The sequence below is a fragment of the Centruroides sculpturatus genome, unplaced genomic scaffold, assembly GCF_000671375.1.
Source record: "Centruroides sculpturatus isolate CEXI.00-Female unplaced genomic scaffold, Cexi_2.0 scaffold1170, whole genome shotgun sequence".
Classification (NCBI taxonomy): domain Eukaryota; kingdom Metazoa; phylum Arthropoda; class Arachnida; order Scorpiones; family Buthidae; genus Centruroides; species Centruroides sculpturatus.
In genome coordinates this window covers 130,698-136,697 of record NW_019385349.1, presented here as the reverse complement: position 1 = coordinate 136,697, position 6,000 = coordinate 130,698, and the positions used below count along the sequence as shown (strand labels likewise).

The following is a 6,000-nucleotide window of genomic DNA, read 5'->3' as shown; positions in this document are numbered from 1 at the left end:
TATATATTAATGTGATATAGATGATATTTAATATATATATAAATAATTTGATATAAATGATATTTAATATATATAAATAATTTGATATTTATAAGTTATATTTCTAATAAGTATTCCTGGAATTTTGAGAAAAAATAATTAGCTAAAAATGCTTTTCATGTTCATTTTTTTACAATAAAAAAATCCAAGACAATTGTCAGATTGATATTTTATAAAGATAGCAGATAAATTGTCCATTGTCATTTAGCGACACATCCGGTTCTCGTATATTTTTTTTTTCCTCTCTTATATTTGAAATTTTGACAATTCTGTCACATTAAAACGATCATTTAACAGACATTAATTTAATTTATATATTGGATAAATTCGTTTATTATATTGTATTATATTTTTGTAATTTTGATGAATAAAATTAGCTAGACACATACTGTAATAATACAATTTGAATTTTTCATATTAGAAAGTTACGTTACATAGTACCCAAACCTGCGTTACGTAATTTATAGGTAGCTCAGTGTAATGAATTAGTATGTAAAAAATGGGATGTAGTGAATGTTAACATATTTTTATACAAGTTAAACTTAATTATTATTCCTTCTCTTAAAATATATATTTTTAGCCCTATTTTGCTTCTTATCATAAACGTTACGCGTACTTTATTAAATTTTCGAAAATGAAACGTGTACCTTGCGCTTCCTTAATCATTGCTTTACTCATAAATAACTGTAATAGCCGTTATCGCCTTTTCAGAGGATCACTATATAATAATATCAGTTAATGTAATGCTATCTTGGGGAACATTTCCATATATTATTCAATATTATAATAGTTAGTGAATATTCTGTTTCGCGCTGATTCAAACCCTCAACTTCGTATCATTTATACAGTAATACCCCGAACTTACGCGATAGGTGGGACCGAGCGATAACCGCGTAACTCGAATTCGCGTAAGTCCGGGTATAATTTCGTAATTTGTGTAAAATCCAAGTCGGATGTATGTAAGCTAATAAATGTTCTCGTTAATCTAATCTCGTCTTTTGATTCGTTCACGGTTACAAGAAATCACCACATAGAGTCTCTCAAGGCTCCGTAGATACAACAAACACAGAAATAGCTACAATTTATTTTGTGTTATTTATGTGTCAATTCCGCGCGACACGTCTGAACATGTAAGCTGAACAATAGTGTGAGGGGAGTGAGTAATCAAAAGTTGCGTGGCGCTCAAACAAAAGACGAATCGGCGAGATTTGAAAATCGCGTAACTCGGGGTAGCGTAAGTCGAGGTATTACTGTACTTAAAATTATTTTATTTTCATCATTGATTGGCAGTTTTATATGAGTTTTAATTATTTATTTTTCTATTAAATACATTTATTCAGCACGTTTAAAAGAAAACTTTTATTTTGACTCTCGTTTATTTTAATGGCAGAAAATGAATCAGTAACAAAATTTTAATTCGATTGAATCTTTAACTTCTATGATAATTTCATGTTAATTACGGATTACCATTAAAAATCTTTTTGTGAATGTTCATGTTAAATAATTAACGTTTAAATCGTTATTATTAATTAAACTCTGAAATATATACTTTTCATTATGAATTTGAAATTACAATTAAAAATTTCATTACAATTTTAGTATTTCCCAATTGAACCGAGACTATTAAGAACAACAGCCCTTCATTCGTTTGTAGTATTACCGCAACAAATTTTGGAATGCTCGATGATTTTAATTGTTATTGTGAAAGATTACAATGTTAAAATACTTTTGGATTCAATTTTATATTAGAATTTAACTGGTGTTTCGAATAACTTCTAGAGATGTAAATATTTGCAATTGTATTTATTTTTGAATGGTATTTCTTGCTAATATCGATTATTGTATTACAATATTGGTAATAGTTTTTAGAACGTCGATGCTGATGATTGCTTAAACATAAAAAATTACGTTTGTGAAAATTTAAATAAAACTACTAGAAAATAAAACCTCACTAGCATTTTTTTCTTTGTTTTATTTTACTACTAACAGATGTGCCAAGCATTTCCTGAGCTTAAGGTAATAAGAACAAACATTATAATTAAAATTTTCGTTATTTTAGGCCAATTCAAATTAACAGCGTTATTTCTGCAAAGCTTCCAAATTCAGAAGAGTCTATACTCCTTGAAATCATCACTAAGAACATTCATGGACCGTGTGGCCTTCATTAATTATTATGCAATGCTTACTTATGTAGCCTAATAATGAATTAAACTTAAATTATCACGAAATATCAAGTGGATGAAGTCAGGGAGAGGGGTGAGGTTTCCATGTTTTCAGCCTATATAATATGATAACTTTAGTGCCGATCGATGAAAAGATTTAGAAGTGTACACGGTGAAACTTATTTTTAATAATAATCACTTTTATAGATGATCTTAATTCATTTACATTTTATGGTAATTAACGAAATATAAATTAAATTCTTATTGATTATATTATTATTTACGGTGAGAGAATTTAATTTGACTTATAATATAATTTTATTTTTGGCATTAAATTTTCTAAAATGTTTGCTAAAACTCGACTTTCTAATGTTTGTAGAAATCTTGCAAACGATCACCTACATAATAAGCTTGTCACTTTGAGAATCGTTAAGTTAATGCAACGTTCCATTGCCTTACTCACTACGAGCTTCCCATTAAATTATTTGATAGTTTGTTAGTTTCTGAATTAGGACATTCTTGCCCATCCAATCTACGATTATCTTCGAATCGGCTAACTCTTCAGTTAAATTTAACTTCAGTCTAACTAGAAACTCTATCGTATTCTCTGCAATATAATAATTGTATACGCTTAGTTCCTCATCTGCGAGAAATCCATAGTTTTATATATGACTTATCCTTTCTAATTGTTTATATTTATGCGAAGAATTTCATTAATAAATCTTCTTCATTATGAAATTGTGTCAGATAGAAAACGCAAGAAAATAAAGTTCTGAATTTTGCATTTTTCATTTTATTGCTACAACATTAAAAAAAAAGAAAAAAAAGAAAACTTTAAATCAGTAAAATAATCAAAAACATTGATTTAAAAAATCAGTTAATAAACATTTTATTTTCTTTCTTTTAATTACTGTAAAAATTAAACATATTTCAATAGGAATTTGTTTAAAATACCCAATTTATTTTTATTGAAATAGTTTTTCGAGGTTGTAAACGTCTACGTTTAATTAGTAATTAAGAGATTCTTAAGTTCCTTGTCATTTTAATGGCAACTTAATTGGTTCTCCAAAGAAGCTAACGAACAAAGAATCTTTCTGAAAAAACGATTCTCAGAGAATAATATGTAAAATTGATGCATTCAATGAATTGATTAACACAATATGGTCATTGAAAGTTTCATTACATTACAATAGCAAGGTAATAGATGTCAGGCTAATATATTTATTCAGAATACAGATGTAAAGCTTTTTCAGAAAATAATTTATTACCTATTATTATCTAATATATTTATCATTAAAGTGTTGTTAAAGGGATAAAGGGAACTTTATTGTTTAAATGACTATATTTCATTAAAAAGTTAATATTTGACCGGTAGATAGCACATGTAATAAAAATACAACCCTATAGGAGATTCTGGTTCCGGTCCGGTTCTTCTGTATAATTTTTATGAATGGATTAACTTGGATATGTTGAATCCTGTCCCTTACTGTTCGGTTCTCCCCGTGTGGATCTGACTGAACTCTTCGTGCAAAATGGGTCTGTTCTGTGGGTATGGAAAAATGTAATAATGGTTCTTCGTCCCTTTTTGATACATTTTAACTTTAGAATAAAGAGGAAAATGTGTAAAAATTACAAAAATCCTTTAATCTAGAATCCAAATTTTGCATCGAAAAGTTATTTTCGTCAACAAAGAGTGGAAGACAGACTCCTCCGTTGAGAAATACTTCACCAGTGACTAGTCAAGCAGTTTCTTATCTGTACTTACCAATGACTAATTAAACGGGTTATTTAGATTTATGTGTCATAATCTATTCCCATGATGGACAATTCATAACAGTTTCAGTTTTTAAGCGTAATTGTTTAAAATTAAACTTTCACTATTTAATTAGTTTATAAATTAAAATAATATTTAAATGCTTATTAATTAAAGTACCGCATGATTAATAATAGAATGTTAAAAATGTCTCGAGGACTTTAACATTTTTATGCTTAGTGTAGGAAATGTAAAGTGATTAACGTGTAAACACTGAAAAAAATTGCTAAAAGGAGGAATTTTACAGATTTGAATGATTTGTTTTATTTTTAAAAATCATTCAATTATAAAAATCTCTTGAATGAATTTGTAACTATTAAAAACAAGCAGATTCAGGAGCAAATTTCATGTGGAAAAATTTAATTTGTGTAATGAAATAAACAAACAAATATATTAAAGTTTTATTGCTTTATTAATTACTTAAAATAAACATAAAACTGCAACAAAATTGAAAAATTAATAATTAAAATTTAATTTTTACTACATTNTAAAGAAATTCGAGTAATCAATTGCCTACCAGTAACCCTGGTAAATTAAAAATTTTAGCAATGAGTTATGTAAGTTTCCCGGCAAAACAAGAGAAAAACATTTAAAATTGCATGTGGAGAATTTATTTTTTAAAAAACTTTTTATATAATTAATTATTATAAAATGACAAAAGGCTTAATTTTGAGGGTGGGTATGAATTTTATATTTTAAAAAATTGTAAATGCTAATAACAAGAAATCTTCATTAAGTCCGATTCTACTCGAGATATGACACACGACCACTATATCTCCCACCCTGTTCACCTTTAACCACTAAAATTTAATAGCAACAATTCCCCTAATACGCAAACCTCCCTGCAAAACTTCAGGAATTTTCAACAAAAAGCACGAGAGTTATTAAGCTTCAAAGTAGGTGAACAAACTCGTGCCCTCCACACATACACTAACATCTATACGTACAGGGAAAAAAAACCCTAAATTTTTTGCATTTCTCGCCGTTTCAAGGTCCTTTATATCGGCGGTCATTTTCTTGACCGACTGCCATACTTTCTTTCCCTCTGTTATACGAGTATAGAACAGAGGCAGGAAAGTAAAAATAAATATGATTTTTATTTTACTATTTTCTACACGATAATATTATATTAATGCAGCATAATGTACCTTACTATTTTAAAATGCAAAACTTAGATATTTACTGTATTTATTTGCGATTTCTGCGATAATTAATACGATAATAATATCACTTACACAGCATTTCAAAATATTATATTCAGATCAAAATATTTTTTTATAAAAAAATATTTTAATCTGGATACAAAAATAATATATATATTTTTAACATTTATAATTTTATTTTGCATGCTTCATGTTTTTAAGTATCTAATAAAACTATTTTTTTTAACATGTCTATATAATTATATTTATTTTCGAAACTATAATAACACATCGGAGTTTGTTTAAACATCTGTCCTGTTAAAATAATATATTCTATAATTTCTTATTAATGGCTTTATATTTCCAGAAACGAATACTTTTTAAAGGTTTATTGCTTTATCAAGCGTTAAATTGTGTTAATAGTAGCCAGAGCTGAAAGAAACACAACTTTTTCCGAAATTTATTTTGATAGATGATGGCTAATCTTTTTTAATTCATTTAAAAAGCATGAGTATAATATAAAAGACTAAATTTTGGAGACGTCTGTAAGTCTGCTCTCCTGTTACTGCCTTTATTTGAGCTGTAAACAGCTGCGATCATAATTGAATAGCGTATTCAACTTGAGAGTATGGCTATAATTATTATTATTTGTACTTTGATAATTTTTAGTCTCAGGGCTTGCTTCCCCTCTGTTAAAGTACGAACATAAAAAATATAACAATAGTATTCAAGTACGGATTGAAGAGTAACTAAAAAATTACATGTTTAAATTGCATTTTGATTATAACATAAACATTAATTTTTTATTTCATATGAATTTATGCAACTTACGTAACAGCTTGCC

General features: G+C 27.4%; 1 protein-coding gene across 1 annotated transcript in view; it reads right to left on the bottom strand.

Annotated features, from left to right (window-relative positions):
* LOC111637964 (cytochrome P450 302a1, mitochondrial-like) overlaps window positions 1-6,000 on the bottom strand; it is a 36,770-nt gene that overhangs the window by 9,266 nt on the left and 21,504 nt on the right. The window lies entirely within an intron of this gene.